This window comes from Rattus norvegicus, chromosome 2 (assembly GCF_021556685.1).
Source record: "Rattus norvegicus strain SHRSP/BbbUtx chromosome 2, alternate assembly SHRSP_T2T, whole genome shotgun sequence".
In the NCBI taxonomy this organism is placed as follows: Eukaryota; Metazoa; Chordata; class Mammalia; order Rodentia; family Muridae; genus Rattus; species Rattus norvegicus.
Genome location: NC_141535.1, coordinates 1006207 through 1027488, shown reverse-complemented (window position 1 = coordinate 1027488; position 21282 = coordinate 1006207). Strand labels below are relative to the sequence as shown.

General features: G+C 43.3%; 1 non-coding gene and 1 pseudogene across 1 annotated transcript; one reads left to right on the top strand and one right to left on the bottom strand.

The window, feature by feature from the left end:
• LOC148006609 (uncharacterized) overlaps nt 1-21282 on the bottom strand; it is a 2902548-nt pseudogene that overhangs the window by 1924335 nt on the left and 956931 nt on the right.
• Nucleotides 23-175, top strand: LOC134486020 (5.8S ribosomal RNA). Its single transcript, XR_015679526.1, has one exon. It is a non-coding gene; the product is annotated as a 5.8S ribosomal RNA (ribosomal RNA).

Here is a 21282-nt window from a genome sequence, read left to right as displayed (position 1 = left end):
CTCACACCCCAGATACTGACACGACACTTAGTGGTGGATCACTTGGCTCGTGCGTCGATGAAGAACGCAGCTAGCTGGGAGAATTAATGTGAATTGCAGGACACGTTGATCATGGACACTATGAACGAACTTGAGGCCCCGGGTTCCTCCTGGGGCTACACCTGTCTGAGAGGCCTTTGAGGATCAATCGCTGCCACGCCCCCTGTGGTTTCGTCGCCTGGGGGCGGGGGCTTCGCGAGGCTGGGACTCTGCCCACGGGGTCGGTGCAGCCACTGCCGCCATGCACCCGCCAGTGCGCACAGAGAGAGCAACCTGCCAGGGTCGGACTGGGGTTGGGATACCGCACCCGCAGGGGTTGGTCTCAGGTACCTCTCCTCCCCCCCTCCCTCTTGTGAGTCCATCCGCTTGGGTGCCAGCTGGCGTGATGCTGCTGCGTCCGTGCGCTGACGGGACTTGTCCCCGGGATGTGGGAGCTGGCCGGGGTAGAGAGGTCGCAGGCCCCGGCCTGGGACCCCGGCACCCTCTCGCTCTCCTCTCCATCCGTCCACCCGCGACCGCACGTGCCCTCCTTTCCTCCTTCCCATCTCAACCGCGACCTCAGATCAGACGTGGCGACCCGCTGAATTTAAGCATATTACTCAGCAGAGGAAAAGAAACTAACCAGGATTCCCTCAGTAATGGCGAGTGAATAGGGAAGAGCCCAGTGCCGAATCCCCGCCGCGTGCCTTGGCGCGTGAAATGTGGCGTATGGAAGACCCACTCCCCGGCGCCGCTCGTGGGAGCCCAAGTCCTTCTGATCAAGGCCGAGCCCTTGGACGGTGTGAGGCCGGTAGCGGGCCCAGGCGTGCCGGGCCCAGATCTTCCTGGAGTCGGGTTGCTTGGGAATGCAGCCCAAAGTGGGTGGTAAACTCCATTTAAGGCCAAATACCGGCACGAGACCGAAAGCCAACAAGTACAGTAAGGAAAAGTTGAAAAGAACTTTGAAGAGAGTTCAAGAGGGCGTGAAACCATTAAGAGGTAAACGGGTGTGGTCAGAGCAGTCCGCCCAGAGGATTCAACCCAGAGAGGGGCTTTCGGCTGTGCGGGTGATCCCGGCGGATCTTTCCCACTTCCCGTTCCTCCCGACCCCTCCACCCGCGCGTTTTTCTCCCCCCTCCAAGCGTCCCGCCGTCGCTGTCCCGGTTCCTTCCAACAGGGTGGTAGGCGGGCGCTCAGGCGGTGGGAGCGGGTGCGCATGTGCTGCCGGGGGGGGGGGTGGGATTGGTGGGTGACCGCCCCTCCCCCCATGTTTGGCGACTGGCCGCAGCCAGGCGCCCTTCCACCAAGGCGGTGCACGGAAACCGGCTAAGGGACCGCTAGGAAGGCCCTACGGGGAAGGTGACTGGGGGGAGGGGGTGCGGCGCGGTATCACCTGGGGGCCCCAGACCACCCCGTCCCGAGTGTTACAGCACCTCCTCTCCATACAGAAGACACTGACAGACAGACTGACAGACACACACACACACAAACACACACACACACACAAATACATATTTAAGTATTTAAAATGATGTTTAAAAAAAAACAGTCTTCCTGTTTAAAGGGAAGTTGGCTGACAGAACGTTTTTGTGGGTTTTTATCCTCTTTTTTACCAAATAGGAGGTAGATCTGTTGGCCCTTTTATTAAAACCGAAAGTATTAAGTTTCAACTTTTCCCATTATGTTCCTTTCACGAAAACCAGGGAGTGTTGTTTCTTTGGCTTTTCCTTTTTGAAACAAAATGAAAGGAGCTCTACCAGTTGGCCTAGTTTCCCTGTTCCTTTTCCTTCTGCCACGTTATGCTCGATGAAATAAAGTAAATAAATGAAGATTCTAGTTATTTATTTGTTTGGGAGACCCGAACCCTCTCTCAAGAGATACTTCCATCTCCCCTCTCCACACACACAAGACCTCCTCCCTGTATGTGGGGGAAGGGGTAGGGGTGGACAGGAGCTAGCTGAGAGGGGGTGGGGTGGGGCTGGAGAATGTGCATGTCCCTGAAGGACTGTCCAGGAAATACTGCTGCTGCCCTAGCATGCTTTGCTTCAGCGCTGAGCCAGGCGGTGCCTCTTTAGGGGGGGCAAGTTTTCTGCCTGAAATCAGTGAGTGATGATTTCAGTGTGAATGTCTGATCCCTTGCTGTCCTTTCAGTGCTCTGGCTCATGGCAAATGACTGAAGAAAACCTTAGTTAGACTCACACCCAGCTGTTTGGAAATGGTAATGGAATTGATAGCACACCCTCAGGGAAAGAGGAAGACTCCCTTTGCTCACTCCCAGCCTCGCCCTGCCAGCTCTGGATTTCTAAGTAAGGCTGAATCTGGACCATATTTACAAGATTTGGCATTTCTGATTCATGTTTAATGTTTAGTTAAATAAAGCTTGTGAAGAGCTGGAGAGATGGCTCTGAGGTTAAGAGCACTCACTACTCTGCTCTTCCAGATGTCCTGAGTTTCATTCCATAGAAACCATATAGTGGCTCACAACCCTCTGCAAAGGGATATCCCATGTACTCTACTGCCGTGTGTATATGAAAAGGGTTTTAGTATACTCATATAAATGAAAATAAATAAACAAACCTTTAAAAGAATGAAACAAAATGAAGCTTGCAAAGAAATTGAGCATCTTAAAATGCCAGGCTCGTCCATCCGCTCCTTTCATTTTATTTCGTGTGTGTAAAACATAACCACAGAGGTGGTTCCCTGTTGGGAGCATTTATCTATAGCACTGACATCTAGTGGTCGCTTGTATTTACTACCACCTTTAGCTTTCTTCTGACATCTTTACTAGGTCATAGTTGATAAGCATGTTAATAAGATGTCTTTACTCCACCAATCCCCCGAGGACAAGTCCTTAGCCATGCTGTCTGTTTTGTACTTAAGGCAAGTGCCTTTGTTCCCCGGGGTCCCCGTATCATCAACTAGGTGTTCCTGCAATAAAGGCTGATTGAGAAGGATCCAACGGTGTTGCGTCTTCCTTGCCGGTCGAGGTGGGCGCGGCAACTGGTGGCCCGTACGGGGACCCGAGAAAATTATCTTTTCTCGTCTGGATCCAGAACTTTTTCAGCCTCAGGACGGCCGGCGCCGGTAATTTCCCAGTAGGGGCAGTTAGTTGCCGGAATTGGGACAATAGAGTTCCTAGAAGTGGAACGGTATAGTTCCTAGAATTGGGACTGTAAAGCTCCGGGATAAGGGATTGTAAAACTTCCCTGGTAGGACAATAAAGTTCTCTGGAAAAGCAGGGACAATGATAGCCTTGATTTAGAGGCAAAAAGGGGTTTGTGGAGCACGGTAATGTTGTCTTTTCCATTTGATCCTTTGTGGGTTGGACTAGCACTTTTGCCTTATACTCTTTTTGTGTTGTGGTGTTGCTTCTGTCTGAATTGCCACCGCCCAGGGCACGAATGCATTTGTTGGGAAGAGTCCACTGATGAGCCACAAGATCGTGTGTAAATAAACACGCCAGCTCGCCAGCTCGCCTTGCTCGTAAATCGATCGTAAATAAGGTCGTAAAAGCATGGGAAGCTCGCACTCCACCCCGCTCCTGTCAGCTCTTCAGGAGCTTCTTGGTCAGCGTAAGCTTAAAATTGAAAAGAAAATCCTGCTGAGTTTTCTTGATGAGTGTAACCGTTGTGCCCCGTGGTTTATAGTGTCAGGGTCGCTCACTTTGAGAGCATGGGAGAGGCTGGGAAAAGATCTGGATAAGGAGACTACAGTGGGCAAGCTTAAACCAGGGACAAAGCCGCTTTGGCGTATAATCCGTGCCTGCTTGGAAGATAAAAGATGTGAAGAAGCTGTTAGGACAGGTCAGAGAATCCTTACAGAACAACAGGAGAGTATGTCAGAAGGAGAGAGAGTTTTGAAGGAGGGAAAGAAAGGAAAAGGAGGAAAAGAGGTAAGAGAAAAGACAGAAAAGATCAAGGAGAGGACAGACAAAGGTGGGAAAAGTAATCAAGATCAAGGAATAAAGAAAATTTATCCCTCATTAAAAGCATTGACCTTGGAGATGTCTAGTGATTCAGAATTCAGTGATAGTGACCTAGCTGACCTTGAGGAGGAGGTAGCTCATTATGAGAAAGAGATTTATCATTCTGACTGGCCAAACACTTATGCTGTGCAGAAACAAGCCAAGGACTTAGATAAGAAGGCAATTATGCCAACAGCACCTCCTGCACCATCGTATAACTTTCAAAGGAAAACAATGGTGAAGTCTGCAAGAAGTACTTCTTTTTGCCCAGAAGTGTGGAAAGAGTTAGGACTGAGTTTTCCAGTTTTTCTGGATGCAAACGGGCAGCGACATCATGAACCTGTTGACTTTAAGACAATAAAACAATTACCAGAGTCAGTCAAAACCTATGGAGTCAGCGCAGCCTTTGTTATGGCTCAAATTGAGACTCTTGGCAGATACTGTCTCACCCCTGGAGACTGGGGGACTTTAGCCAGAGCTTGTCTCTCTCCGGGTCAATACCTGGACTGGAAATCTTTTCTTTATGAAAATGCTAACGCTCAGGCTGCAATCAACTTGGCTTCAGGAGCCGACCCTCAGAGACATTGGGACGCTGACATGCTATTGGGAATAGGCAGATTTGCTTTGGACCAGACTGGTTATCCAGATCAGGTCTGTACTCAAATTAATGACATAGCAATTAAAGCCTGGAAAGCATTGCCTAATAGAGGCGCAGTCTCTGGGAACCCTACCAAGGTTCTGCAAGGACCCACTGAGCCATTTTCAGACTTTGTAGCCCGCATGGTGGAGTCCGCCACTAAGATTTTCGGAGACCCTGATACAGCTATGCCTCTTATCAAACAACTAGTGTATGAACAGTGTACTAAGGAGTGTAGGTCTGCTATAACGCCGTACAAACATAAAGGTTTGGAAGTCTGGATGAAGGTCTGCAGGGAGATAGGCGGGCCATTAACTAATGTTGGACTAGCAGCGGCAATGATGCAATTAAAAGGAAAGGGTTCTGCAGATACCTGCTACAAATGTGGCCACAAAGGGCATTACAGAAGGCAATGCCCTGAAAATAATAAGGAACAGAGTATTAAAAAACATCAAAGACCTAACTTGTGCCCCCGCTGTAAAAAAGGGAACCATTGGGCAAGTGAATGTCGATCTGTAAAGGACTTAAATGGCCGACCTCTGGTGACAGGACATGATAGTGCATGGCCAAAAAACGGACGACGGGGCCCACGTCCCCAGGGCCCTCAAATATATGGGGCTCTACAGAACGACAGGCAGGGACAGAGCAGACGGAGGTCCTGGCCTTCTCTTCACCACCCGAAGGACCTAGGAGAGCCACTAAGGGCTCCGCAGGACTGGACCTCCACTCCACCACCAGACTCGTATTAACCCCCCAAATGGGAGTACAGCCTATAGACACAGATTTTAAGGGACCTCTCCCTAAAGATACAGTTGGGCTGTTGTTGGGGCGCTCCTCTTCTGCCCTGAAAGGCTTACACATTGTACCTGGAATAATTGATCCTGATTATTTGGGCACAGTAAAAGTCCTGGTAGCCTCTCCCCAGGGAATTTCTGCTATTTCCCCTGGAGACAGAATTGCCCAGCTGCTGCTTCTGCCCAGCCTGCATAAACATTTTCCTGCTGATAATAGAATTAGAGGAGATAGGGGCTTGGGATCTACAGGCTCCCGATTTGCTTTCATCTCATTAGAGCTTGGCAATCGTCCAATGTTAACCTTGACTGTGGAAGGACGCTCTTTTCTTGGCTTATTAGACACTGGAGCAGATAGTAGCATTATCTCTGTGCATGACTGGCCATCCAGGTGGCCTGCACAAAAATCTTCTCAGGCCCTACGCGGCCTTGGGTACGAAATGGCTCCTCTAATTAGCTCAAAGGAATTGACATGGGAGGATTCAGAAGGAAGGTCAGGAAGGTTTACTCCCTATATCATAGACATTCCTGTGACACTGTGGGGCAGAGATGTCTTAATAAATCTGGACGTGAGGCTGACTAATGAGTACTCTCCACAGGCCAAGGACATGATGATTAAAATGGGCTACATGCCCAAAAAAGGTTTGGGAAAAAAATTTACAAGGACGAGTTGACCCAGTGCTACTGGAATCTAAAAAAGACAGAACAGGTCTGGGTTTTTCCTAGGGGCCATTGAGGGAAGCATACCCATTACATGGATTTCAGAGGAACATGTGTGGATTCCTCAATGGCCTTTATCCTCTGAGAAATTAACTGCTGCTACTGAATTAGTGTCTGAACAGCTAAAATTGGGACATATACAGCCATCCACGTCACCCTGGAATACACCTATATTTGTCATTAAGAAAAAATCAGAAAAGTGGTGATTGTTGCATGATTTAAGAGCTATCAATTCTCAGATGCAAATAATGGGCCCCATACAGAGGGGTTTACCTTTGCTCTCCAGTATTCCTGATAATTGGCCTATTATTATTATTGACATAAAGGATTGCTTTTTTTCCATCCCTCTTGCCCCGCAAGATAGCGTGCGATTTGCATTTACCTTACCCTCTATGAACAATGAAGAGCCCGATAAGCGCTATCAGTGGGTAGTCTTACCTCAAGGTATGGCTAATAGCCCTACTATGTGTCAGCTGTATGTGGGAAAAGCCTTACAGCCTATACGTGATCAATTCCCAAAATTGAGAATAATACATTTTATGGATGATATATTGCTTTCTGCTAAAGACTGTAGTACCCTAGAAACGGCCTATGCTGAAGTGATAAAGACGCTTGAAAGTAATCAATTGTTTATAGCACCAGAGAAGGTTCAAATGGGCAAAAAGGGAGAATATTTAGGAGCAAAGATTACTCCTCATAATGTTTCCCCTCAGAAAATTGAATTACGAAAGGATCATTTAAAAACATTAAATGATTTTCAAAAGTTGCTGGGAAGTATTAATTGGATTCGACCCTATATAAACATGCCTAATGCAGATTTACAACCACTCTATGAGATCCTTAAAGGGGATTCTCAGCTTACTTCACCCCGTGCTTTAACTGAGGAAGCACGAATGTCTCTAAGGAAAGTGGAGAGAGGACTAGAAAAGGCAATGCTGAGAAGATACAAGGAAAATGAGGATCTTTTTTTGTGTATACTGAGAACTTTTCGTCAGCCTACAGGGGTGCTATGGCAACAGGGACCACTTCTGTGGATTTATCCTCATATTTCTCCTAATAAGACTCTTGAATACTATCCTTCTGCTGTTGCGCAGCTTGCTATGTTAGGTGTTAAATCTTGCATTCAACATTTTGGCATCTTACCAAAGAGGATTATTGTACCATATACTGCAACTCAGGTAGAAACATTGTGTGCCTTGATAGATGATTGGGCTATATTACGCTGTAGTTTTGATGGAGAGTTTGATAATCATTATCCTAAGGATCCTTTGTTGCAATTTTTTACTGAGCATCCAGTAATTTTTCCAAAGGTCACTGCCTCAGAGCCTTTGTCTGGAGCATTAGATATTTATACAGATGGCTCCAAAACAGGTGTAGGTGCCTATATGGTTAATTCTCAAGAACCAGTCTTAATTCAATTCAATCCAGGCACCCCCCAAATTACAGAATGCAAAATTGTATTGGAGGTTTTCAAAAGATTTCATGATCCTTTTAATTTAATTTCTGATTCTGCTTATGTAGTTAACGCTGTGCGCTCTCTTGAAATAGCAGGGCCAATTAGGTCGACTAGTACAGTATGTCAAATTCTTTTAGAATTGCAAAAATTAATTTGGGCCAGAAAAAATAAGTTTTTCATACAACATATTCGAGCTCATACTAATTTGCCTGGTCCCATGGCCAGTAATAATGCTTTGGTGGATGCTAGTACTCGCAGAGAATTTATTTTTCATACAGCTCCAGTTGATCTTGCTAGAGAATTTCATCAAAAGTTTCATGTTCCTGCTTTCACTCTTCAACAAAAATTTAAAATCTCTAGAGCTGTAGCTCGTGATGTAGTATTACGTTGCCAGAATTGTGTTCAATTTCACCACCCTCCTCAGGTGGGAATTAACCCTCGTGGCCTGATTCCATTAAAGCTCTGGCAGATGGATGTTACACATATATCTCAGTTTGGAAACTTAAAATATGCACATGTTTCTGTTGATACCTGCTCTGGCATTATACATGCCACTCTAATGACTGGTGAGAAGGCTCGTAATGCCATTAGTCATTGCTTAGAGGCGTGGGCAGCCTGGGGAAAGCCTGACAGCCTCAAGACAGACAACGGACCTGCCTACACTGCAAAGTCTTTTCAGACATTTTGCCAAACAATGCAGGTCAAACATACTACAGGATTGCCATACAATCCCCAAGGTCAAGGAATTGTGGAAAGAGCACATCGTACTTTAAAAGAGCTCTTACAAAAACAAAAAGGGGGAATTGCCTATGGCAGGACACCAAAAGAACAGTTGTCTTTAGCTCTCTTTACTCTAAATTTTTTAATTTTGGATGCGCATGGCCGCTCTGCTGCAGATCGCCATGCAGCCACGAAACCCATGACTTATGCAGATGTAAAGTGGAAGGATGTCTTAACTGGTGAATGGTGTGGCCCAGATCCCGTAATTTCGAGATCTAGGGGAGCTGTTTGTGTTTTTCCACAGAATCAAGACAATCCAATCTGGGTGCCTGAACGTTTGACTCGCAAACTGCCTCCTGCTATTCGTGAAGATGAGACTACGAATACTACTACTACTACTGGAAATGATGATCCAGGTTGATTCACTCACGCTGTGGGCTATCGCCAGATCCTGGCCAGTACTTATGCCAGTTCATAGCAATTCTACTGTTTTGCCAACCTTTTTCTCCACATCCTGTTTGCGTGATGTTCCTTGTATAGTGCCTAGTGGAGAATTGCCTCAACGATATACTGCCACTAATCTTTCACTGTTACATACTTTATGTTTCACTCTTAGAAATTCCTCCCAGCCTTGTATATGGCTGCGAAGGACCACTTTGGCAAACTGGTTAGATCCTGTGAGCAACCGTGCTATGGGCACTGGAGCCATCCAGGCTGCTCTGAGTAAAATTACACAAGGGGCCTCCTCAGGCAATGGAGATACGTCAATTGATAACTCTGCTAATTCTACATTACAACTTTGATTATGATGCATAATGGTAGCTTTCCATCCCGGGGCAAGGCATTCGCAAACTGGTTAACTCTACCTGTCGTAGAGTCCTACCTACTTGCCCCCCATATAAAGCCTTTCCACCTAAATTTACCCCATGTCAGAGTCCGTTCCATAGACCTAAACAATTCCTACCGGGATTTGAATTTTCCCCTCCTCTTAGCAATGCCCAATATGATAGGAAGAGAAATAAGACTGGCAAACGTAATTTTTGGCCCTGGTATCAATGGGTATTATCTAATGAGCAGGGAGCATACACATCTCTAACTCCTTTTGCTCGATTATTAGGTGAAGAATTTGCATTATATAACATTTCAGCCATTAGAACCAATAACAATACAAGTTTAATAGGTGTTAAGATTAATAGCCTAATAGCTAATGATGCTGCTGTTGGCGCTCCAGTATGTGTTAGACCACCTTTCTTTTTTCTGATAAGCGCTAATGCAAGTGGTTATGCTTTAAATTGCAATAGCTCTGACGTAGTTTGTTATTTAGCTGAATGCTGGGATGGCACCAATGATACCGCAGTGATTGTAAAGATTCCCTCCTTTGTGCCTATCCCTGTAGTAGCAAATCCAGATGATTTTCCCATACTTCATTTATTAAGAACTAAAAGGGATTTTGGTATTACGGCAGCTATAATTTCAGCCATTGTATTATCAGCCGCTGCAGCTACAACAGCCGCGATTGCTATGACTAATCAAATACAGACGGCTGAGTCTATCAATAAGATTGTAGAAAGAACCACAGTAGCATTGGAGATACAAGAAGAATTCAATACCCACTTGGCATCTGGCTTTCTATTAGCTAACCAACGAATAGATCTGCTTCAAGAACAAATTGAGGCATTATATCATATGACGCAGCTGTCCTGCGTTTCCTCCTTTAGAGGCTTATGTGTTACTCCATTGAAAGCTAACTTTTCTCAGTATTCTCAACAGAGCAAAGAAATCTCTAATTATTTGAAAGGAAACTGGTCCATGGAAGCGGAACAATTATCAAGACAATTGCTGATGCAGATTGCTGTCCTTAACAACACCAGAATGGAACCCATCTCGATTGGGGATTTCACCTCGTGGATCACCAATGCTTTCTCATTTTTCAAAGAATGGGCTGGCATGTTTGCCTGGGGGGCCATTGTCCTCTTGGGATGTGGAGTATGCCTATGGCTTTTTTGCCGTTTAAAACGAGAACATGCTAGACACAAAGCAATTGTTTACCAGGCTATGGCGGCCATTGAGAGCGGTGCTTCTCCCAGTGTGTGGCTGGCCTCTCTAAAAGATTGAGAGTTCGCCCTAGATCGTATTTTGTCACTGTCATGTGAGGTCATTGTGTCCAGAGACGGGCAACTTTCCTCAGGCTCGGACCAACCTAAGCCAGGAGCCCGGTGGCGATAGGGTTAATTTCCAGTGACGGGTAAGGCCGAGTTTTGAGAGGAACGACCTAAGACAGGAGCAATGACGTGTATTGACGTGACACCCAGATCTAGACCAGTCATAACAGAGGTGGCCCTGCCCTGTTTGTACATTCGGGCTGGTCCCATGCCCCTCTGCTCTGTCTCTCCCCTATTATTAGCACACCAATAGCCCAGAACGGTGTGTTGTACATTTCAGTCATCTCTAGCCATTGGGGTGCAGTCCTAACTGCAGGAGTGGCTCGTCATGGCCAAGCTGGGCACTCTGTGAGGCATGTCTGATCTCTCTCAGACCACTACCTCCACCTAATGGACTCATCTTTTAATAAAACAAAAAAGAGGGAGATGTTTGGAGCATTTATCTATAGCACTGACATCTAGTGGTCGCTTGTATTTACTACCACCTTTAGCTTTCTTCTGACATCTTTACTAGGTCATAGTTGATAAGCATGTTAATAAGATGTCTTTACTCCACCAATCCCCCGAGGACAAGTCCTTAGCCATGCTGTCTGTTTTGTACTTAAGGCAAGTGCCTTTGTTCCCCGGGGTCCCCGTATCATCAACTAGGTGTTCCTGCAATAAAGGCTGATTGAGAAGGATCCAACGGTGTTTCGTCTTCCTTGCCGGTCGAGGTGGGCGCGGCAGTTCCCCTTTTATTAATCTCGATAGCACAATTGGGACAGAAGTGCAAACTATCATCTACCTATCTGGGAGTGGAGTGGTTGGATACAGGGAGATGGAACATTTGTAGTTAGTAAAGTTCTGCTGTCGGGTTTTTTTTTTCCTTTCCTTTTTGGATAGATATCGGGAGCTTTTTTTTTTTTTAAAGTACAAATTTTGTTTTCTGTGTGACATTCTGATCATAGTTTCCCATCGCAGAGCTCTTTCCAGATCCTTCCTCCCCATCCACCACCCTGTTCTACCCCAGGCCTGCCCTTATATGTGGTTGATGCATACCCAGGTGAATCTCCATTGGAGAAAGCACAATATTCCCATCTCCTATGACTGTCAATGGCAGATGACTTAAATGCCAGTGACTTCGGACTTGACTCCATTTTTCCCTTGGAGAACTGGGTTTGGATCTGTTGAACGAAGGCAGGCCCTGGGTTTTGAAACAAACAAACAAACACCCCAAAAAATATTTAAAGAAGGCAACAACTGCCTGCACGCCAAGAGACTGTTGACTCCTCTTTGGAGCTAATAAGATGTGAAACTTGCTTAATAAAGTAGAATCCACACAGCACAAAGGGAACACTTTAACAAATTATGAGGAAGAGAGAGAGGAGAGAGAGAGAGAGAGAGAGAGAGAGAGAGAGAGAGAGGGAGAGAGAGAGAGAGGGAGAGAGAGAGATCTGTTTATCTCCCTCCTCTAGTTTTTCAGACTAGAGATTTCATCTTCCTCTGTCTCTGGTGCTGGTGGCTTTACTACGGGTTTGGGTGGATTTGGATAGGGATATGAAGAAAAAAAGTCTTGAGTGCTGATTTTAAACTCTCTCTCTCTCTCTCTCTGGCTCTCTCTCTCTCTCTCTCTCTCTCTCTAGAGCACTCTCTCTCTCTCTCCCTCTGCCCCTCTCCCTCTCCTTCTCCCTCTCCCTCTCTCTCTCTCTCTATCTACACACACACACACACACACACACACACACACACACACACACACACATACACACTTCCTAGGATGAAAGAAAAAAATGAAAAGGAAGGCACCCATGGTGATGCATGACTTTGATCTCACTTTGGTCTCAGCACTGGAGAGGAAGATAGGAAGGCCTATCTGGATGCAATGTGAAGAAGGCCTATGTCAGATTAGTTAATGGCTAGGTAACTGTTACCTAGCTAGTCTGCCATTTTGTTGCAGTTACTAATATTATAAGGACACTTTCTCATTAGTTGTTTCTGCTGTTACTGCCGGAATTCATTACATATTCTGTTAGGTTCTTCTGTGTGATAACACACTCAGAAACTATACACTGTAGAAGTCAGTCTAACTGCTTTCTTTGTTGTCTAGTTACCCACAATATTCTTGGACCTGAACCGAACAACCAGCAGCATTTCCCAAAACCATCCATGTATAAGCTTTTATAAGTTGTACCACCAACTCTAGAGTGACAGTGCAGACAGAGACTATTTGGAACCGGACATCCTTTTTGAATTTTTGTTTGTGTTCTTGTTTTTTTTCTCCTGTACTGTCCTGTTCTGTCTTGTCCTTCCTGTCTGTCTGTCTGTCTGTCTGTCTGACTGTCTCTCTGTCTTTCTGTCTGTAAATCCACACATATAGTTCTTTCCACGTCTTATATTTCAAAGCAAATAATGCTGGTTGTGCTTCTCATTTCATTCAATGGTACTACTCTCTAGATCAGAGGAGCCCCCTTACAATTCTCCACAGGTAGTGATGACTGGGGTGTTCAGTGCGACTAAGCAGAAGTTATATGGTTGCTGCCATTATGCTTGATCTTACCCAAGGTAGGGTGTCAGGGCATGGTTGCCAAGATGGCTAACAACAGACAGTGATTGAAGCGATGGAACAATAACCTACAATTCTCCCTCTCTGTCACTGTTTCTCTGTCACTCTCTGTCTCTCTTCCCTCCTTCCCTCCCTCCTCTCTCAGACCTGAATGAACATTGGAACTAAAGTAAATGTACAGTGAAAAGAAGCCAGGTGTGGTGCTGCATGTCTTTTATTGCATCACTTGAGTGGTAGAGGTGGGTAGAACCCTGTGAGCAGGCTGCAGACCTGATCCAAGTACTGATTTCCAGGGCTTATGTGCAAAGACCCCTGACTCAACTAAAGAAATGAAGAGGAAATTAAAGAAACAGATACAATTAACTTGGAATAAACCAAACAAACTAAGGAAAAGGAAAAGCAGTATTGGGGTGGCCTGGCTTACAGAGGAGGGGCAAACATTTATTTGCCAGTAACTCCTCAGTTGAATACACACACACACACACACACACACATACACACACACACACACACACACACACACACAGAGAGAGAGAGACAGAGAGAGAGAGAGAGAGAGAGAGCAATCAATCTGTTAATCTGTTTTTCTCCCTCCCCTAGTTTTTCAGACAGGGTTTCTCTATGAATTCCTCTGTAGACTGATGGCTCAGAGGGCAAAGCTGCTGTCTGTTAAAGGTCTAGGGAAAACATGAAGTCCTAGAGGCAATGTGTAGGCCTGAGGGAACTGTTAAGGCCTAGATGCCATGTGAAGGAGTCCTACATCGTGTATACATATATACACACATATTCGTATATATGAATATGTATGTGAATGTGTATACACTCAGGTATCCTTTATTTTATTAGCTTATTTTGAATATAATTTCCATGCTAATGAAAAACAGGAAATTTTCTTTGGCATCGGATTCTTCTTGAACAAAAAATGGATATAAATAATCACATATTCAGATGTTATGTCTAATATTGAGAAGATATTCCCAGATATGGTGTTAATCCATCATAGTCCATGTGTGAACACAAAACAGACTTAGTAAGAATTTTGGCAAGTGGATTTTAAAAACTTATATAGGGTTATTAAGAGCAGTGGTAACATTTTTTAACTTGATATTTTATATATTTACACTGCAAATGTTATTCCCTTGCCCAGTTACCCACTCTCCCACAACCCACCCCCTGCTTCCATGAGGATGCTTTTCCTCCCATCCACCCACTCACACCTCAATAGCATACCATTCCCCTGCACTGGAGAAAGGAACATTCACAGGACCAAGGGCTTCTCCTCCTATTGATGCCAGACAATGCCATCCTCTGCTCCATATGCAACTGAAGCATTAGGCTTTTTCATGAGTACTATTTGGTTAGTAGTTTAATCCCTGGGAGCACTGGTGAGTCTAGTTGGTTGATATTGTTGTTCTTCCTATGGGTTTGCAAGCCGTTTCAGTCTTCCTTCACTCCTTCATTGGAGTCCCCATGGAGTCCGATGGTTAGCTTCAAGCATGCTTGTCTATATCAGTGAGGTTCTGGCAGAGTCTCTCAGGAGACATCCACATCAAGCTCCCATCAATAAGGACTTCTTGGCATCAGCAATACTGACTAGGTTTGGTGGCTGCATATGTGATAGATCCCCAGATGGGGCAGCATCTAGATGGCCTTTCCTTAAGTCTCTGCTCCACTCTGTGTCCCGACATTCCCCTCCCTCTTGAGTATTTTGTTCCCCCTTCTAGGAAGGACTGAAGTGTACACATTTTGTTCTTCCTCCTTCTTGAGCATCATATGGTCTATGAATTGTATCTTGGGTATTCCAAGCTTTGGACTAGTATCTACTAACTGTGTTAATTCACTCAGGATGGTATTTCCTAGTTCTATCCATTTGCCTAGGAATTTCATGAAGTCATTGTTTTGGAAAGTTGAGTAGTACTTCATGGTGTAAATATGCCACATTTTCTGTATCCATTCCTCTGTTGAAGGGCATCTGGGTTCCAGCTTCTGGCTGGAGGGCCTTTGCACTAGAACTCTTCCAGTCTGATGTCTCTCAGACATGCTCAAAAATTTTTGTCCTGGGTGATTCTACAATCCCATAAATCTGGATATAATATTTTGTGTAAAATTACGAAAGCATTTAATTAAATTAACATATAGCAAAAGTTAAAAATATGGATAAACTCTCTTCCAGCATAATCTTTTCTTGGTTATTATCAGTATCTAAGATACATACTGGGTGACAACAGCAAATTAAGAATTATCCTGCAGTCCCTTAACCATTTTCTATGTATCTGTGGTGTTGTGTGTTGTAAGAATGTTGGTGGATGTGAGTGTGTGGTGCATGCCTGTAACTGTGTGGCTTTACCCATCTGTGCATGTGTTTTTGGAGTTCTGAGAAGGATTTCAAGCGTCTTCTTTAGTGCTGTTCACTGTTCTTGACATAAGTTCTCTTGTTGAACTAGAAATTCAGTGTGGGATTGGAGAACTGGTCAGTGAGCCCTCAGGATTCAGAGGTAATAGTTATGTGTAGCTATCCCCTATGCCTGGCATTATGTATACATGCTGAATATTCAAACCCAGGTCCATGTTTCTACCCTCTGAGCAATTTCCCAGTCCTAGAGTGATAAATGTTTGCTTAAGATTTGATAACAGACCTGAATTGTTTTCTGTTTCTGCTTTTGTTTGTAATTTTCCATAGGTAACAAGCAGGTGGATATTATAAAAGACACCTGAAAAGACCAGAAAATAAAAATAGGAGTACATGCATTACAAGCAATTCTATAAAACCATATTTTGCATACTTACCTTGTGAAGCACAGTTGATATTTCGGGGTTTGCCTGTTATATAAACAGCATAGTTTGATATAAGGACAGTTTAGACTCTTTAAATAGAAAAGAATAAGAGAGATACATGTCTTGAAATAGTATAGAGAATGTGATACTTTATCACATGAGAATTAAAACTGAGCTACATAGCCTTCAACAGAGGAAATGAGGGAGAAGTGTGTATATACCTTTTGCAGCACAGTCTCTGGAATAAAACAAACAGGGACATTTAAATAAATATATAGCAGTATTTAAAACTTCATTTCTCTTCCAATATTTGCAATTACATAGTCAAACATTATATCTTGGTGTCATAGATCACTGTGCTATCTAGGATTGCACGATGAGGATGGCATAGTGGCAATATAGCAAAATAACTGATAGGAAAAGCAGAGCATTCATATTAGGATTCATATGAATTGCATTTCCTCCCTGCTGGGAACTAAGCAACAATGGGTGAAACTGTACAAGTACCTCTGTAGTAATTTGGTGTCTTGGGGTTATGTTCACAGGATATACAGCTGGAGCACATGGTGTTCAATTTATTTTTAGTTTGTCTGATTTAAAATGTGATTGCTGTTAGTAAACATTTTTGTGATGATTGCTTGAAATTTATTTGCTCTTTATTAGAAATTGTAGAATCACATTTATACTTTGCAGTCCTGGGGGTACAGGTGGTTGTACATGGGGAACAACTAAGTCAGCAAATGATTACGTCAGACAATGCTGATGAAAAGAACATGGGATACCACAGTTACAGCTGCCTAAGAACTGATAACCACAACCTAAGGGAAGAGTCTCTTCCCTCAACCTTGACTCCTTTAAGACATTGGCTTCAGCATCAGACAGGCCTTGACAAGTTTGATCCTGGGTAAGGGCATAGAACTAGTGTTCCAGTTATTCTTTTGTCCAGGTCTTTCAGACAGCCTAGGGCAGTCCTGGCTCCCCACATTAATAGGTTCTTCATAGTATTCATAAGACTTTCCAGCTGGATGTGACTTTTGAATTTTCTTTCATAAGCAGGGAAGTGTTAGATCACAGTCCTGTCTAACTGGCTGCTTTCCTCAAACCTGCCATTCCCTTTGTAACCTCTCAATATAATTGATAAGCAACATATTCTGTGGCCTTGTAGTCTCTCTGTCCCTTGCATCTGATTCCCAGGCCCCAAAAACCTTTAATGGTAAATCTGTCTCCACCTTTTTTCTTTCTGTGATTCATCTATTAGTCTAGATCACAAGGTATATATCCTACCAAAAAAAATCATACGATTGAGAAACACCAAAATCCTATAATTTCTTGGAAATTAAAAGTCCTCACTCTCCTATCTTTGGGTCTAGTATCCCATCATGGTTATATGTGGCCATGATGCAATAAATCACTTCATACTCAAGTACTTAAGCATGTTTTCCCTTCAGGCCACTTGACACACAATATATGTGCTGCAGTAAAAATAAAAACAACAAAACAAAACAAAAAACCTGACAGAACTGGTTCCCAGTTATACCTTAGCTGTCTCACTCCCTTAATATTTCTGGTGCCATTGGAAATAGCAATAATTTATCTCAGTGGCTCCATGCTGCCCCCATCTACTTTCTAACACACTAATCTTCCCAACACAGCACCGTGTCAGGCCACTCCTCCCTCAGCCACAGCCCTCTTGGTTGGGTTTCCACCATGCCAGGCAAACACATCCCAATTCTTTGGTAGGCCCACGCATCTGGCCTCCATACACTCTCTTAAACTCAATTAAGTTGCCTTATGAAAGAACACATCAAACAATATTTTCTGATGCAATTGATAAGATATAATTTGCCAATCTAGATGGCACAAAATCCTGTACACACCCATCCCTTGAGAATAGTCATAACAACCTGTAATATGTACAGAGAGGCATCTAAACATCTACTGCCATGTTCTCTGTGCTCTCACATTCTCACTCTGGCTTCCTCTGCCCCTCTAAAACTTTTCTCCCACCCATCCTTCCTTCTTATCCAATGACAGGCCTGGTTCTATCCTGTACCTCACTTCACCTTAATAATGACATCATTCTACTCTTTTACCCTTTTAATTAAAAAAAAAACAGAAACTTTTTTCTCAAATATAAGTTGAGCACAACTATTATCATTCTGTCATTTAAAAGTATAAGATGTACCTAACACGCAGCCCAACTTTTATCAGTTAAACAGAACATTTAGATATATTTTAGCTTTTAAAAGGCTTAAAATCTGTTATATCCTGGCTAGCTTATGTATTATCTGATAACTAGCTAATTAAATATGTATTCTCGGGTTCAGTTTGCCAGAATTTTATTGAGTATTTTTGCGTCGATATTCATAAGGGAAATTGGTCTGAAGCTCTCTTTCTTTGTTGGCTGTTTGTGTGGTTTAGGTATAAGAGCAATTGTGGCTTCATAGAAGGAATTTGGTAGTGCTCCATCTGTTTCAATTTTGTGGAATAGTTTGGATAATATTGGTATGAGGTCCTCTATGAAGGTCTGATACAATTCTCCACTAAACCCGTCTGGACCTGGGCTCTTTTGGGTTGGGAGACCTTTAATGACTGCTTCTATTTCCTTAGGAGTTTGGGGTTGTTTAACTGGTTTATCTGTTCCTGATTTAACTTCGGTACCTGGTATCTGTCTAGGAAATTGTCCATTTCCTGCAGATTTTCAAGTTTTGTTGAATATAGGCTTTTATAGTAAGATCAGATGATTTTTTGAATTTCCTCTGAATCTGGAGATATGTCTCCCTTTTCATTTCTGATTTTGTTAATTTGGACACACTCTCTGTGTCCTCTCGTTAGTCTGCCTAAGGGTTTATCTATCTTGTTGATTTTCTCAAAGAACCAACTTTTGGTTCTGTTGATTCTTTCTATGGTCCTTTTTGTTTCTACTTGGTTGATTTCACCTCTGAGTTTGATTTTTTCCTGCCTTCTACTCCTCCTGGGTGTATTTGCTTCTTTTTGTTCTAGAGCTTTTAGGTGTGTTGTCTGGCAAACTGAATCCAAGACCACATCAAAACGATCATCCACCATGATCAAGTAGGCTTCATCCCAGGCATGCAGGGAAGTTTTAATATATGGAAAACCATCAACATGATCCATTATATAAACAAACTGAAAGAACAAAACCACATGATCATTTCATTAGATGCTGAGAAAGCATTTGACAATATTCAACACCCCTTCATGATAAAAGTCCTGGAAAGAATAGGAATTCAAGGCCCATACCTAAACATAGTAAAAGCCATGTACAGCAAACCAGTTGCTAACATTAAACTAAATGGAGAGAAACTTGAAGCAATCCCACTAAAATCAGGGACTAGACAAGGTTGCCCACTCTCTCCCTACTTATTCAATATAGTTCTTGAAGTTCTAGCCAGAGCAATCAGACAACAAAAGGAGATCAAGGGGATACAGATCGGAAAAGAAGAAGTCAAAATATCACTATTTGCAGATGATATGATTGTATATTTAAGTGATCCCAAAAGTTCCACCAGAGAACTACTAAAGCTGATAAACAACTTCAGCAAAGTGGCTGTGTATAAAATTAACTCAAATAAATCAGTAGCCTTCCTCTACACAAAAAAGAAACAAGCCGAGAAAGAAATTAGGGAAATGACACCCTTCATAATAGACCCAAATAATATAAAGTACCTCGGTGTGACTTTAACCAAGAAAGTAAAAGATCTGTACAATAAGAACTTCAAGACTCTGAAGAAAGAAAATGAAGAAGACCTCAGAAGATGGAAAGATCTCCCATCCTCATGGATTGGCAGGATTAATATAGTAAAAATGGCCATTCTACCAAAAGCAATCTACAGATTCAATTCAATCCCCATCAAAATACCAATCCAATTCCTCAAATAGTTATACAGAACAATTTTCAAATTCATCTGGAATAACAAAAAACCCAAGATAGCTAAAACTATCCTCAACAATAAAAGGACTTCAGGGGGAATCACTATCCCTGAACTCAAGCAGTATTACAGAGCAATAGTGATAAAAACTGCATGGTATTGATACAGAGACAGACAGATAGACCAATGGAACAGAATTGAAGACCCAGAAATGAACCCACACACCTATGGGCACTTGATTTTTGACAAAGGAGCCAAAACCATCCAATGGAAAAATGATAGCATTTTCAGCAAATGGTGCTGGTTCAACTGGAGGTCAACGTGTAGAAGAATGCAGATCGATCCATGCTTATCACCCTGTACAGAGCTTAAGTCCAAGTGGATCAAGGACCTCCACATCAAACCAGATACACTCAAACTAATAGAAGAAAAACTAGGGCAGCATCTCGAACACATGGGCACTGGAAAAAGTTTCCTGAACAAAACACCAATAGCTTATGCTCTAAGATCAAGAATCGACAAATGGGATCTCATAAAACTGCAAAGCTTCTGTAAGGCAAAGGACACTGTGGTTAGGACAAAACGGCAACCAACAGATTAGGAAAAGATCTTCACCAATCCTACAACAGATAGAGGCCTTATATCCAAAATATACAAAGAACTCAAGAAGTTAGACCGCAGGGAGACAAATAATCCTATTAAAAAATGGGGTTCAGAGCTTAATAAAGAATTCACTGCTGAGGAATGCCAAATGGCTGAGAAACATCTAAAGAAATGTTCAACATCTTTAGTAACAAGGGAAATGCAAATCAAAACAACCCTGAGATTTCACCTCACACCAGTGAGAATGGCTAAGATCAAAAACTCAGGTGACATCAAATGCTGGTGAGGATTGGAAAAGAGGAACACTCCTCCATTGTTGGTGGGATTGCAGACTGGTACAACCATTCTGGAAATCAGTCTGGAGGTTCCTCAGAAATTTGGACATTGAACTGCCTGAGTATCCAGCTATACCTCTCTTGGGCATATACACAAAAGATGCCCCAACATATAAAAAAGACACGTGCTCCACTATGTTCATAGCAGCCTTATTTATAATAGCCAGAAACTGGAAAGAATCCAGAGGCCCTTCAACAGAGGAATGGATACAGAAAATGTGGTACATCTACACAATGGAATATTACTCAGCTATCAAAAACAACGAATTTATGAAATTCGTAGGCAAATGGTTTGAACTGCAAAATATCATCCTGAGTGAGCAACCCAACTACAGAAAAACACATATGGTATGCACTCATTAATAAGTGGCTATTAGCCCAAATGCTTGAATTACCCTAGATGCCTAGAACAAATGAAACTCGGATGATCAAAATGCAAATGCTTCACTCCTTCTTTAAAAGGGGAACAAGAATACCCTTGGCAGGGAATAGAGAGGCAAAGATTAAAACAGAGACTGAAGGAACACCCATTCAGAGCCTGCCCCACATGTGGCCCATACATATACAGCCATCCAATTAGACAAGGTGGATGAAGCAAAGAAGTGCAGGCCGACAGGAGCCGGATGTAGATCGCTCCTGAGAGACACAGCCAGAATACAGCAAATACAG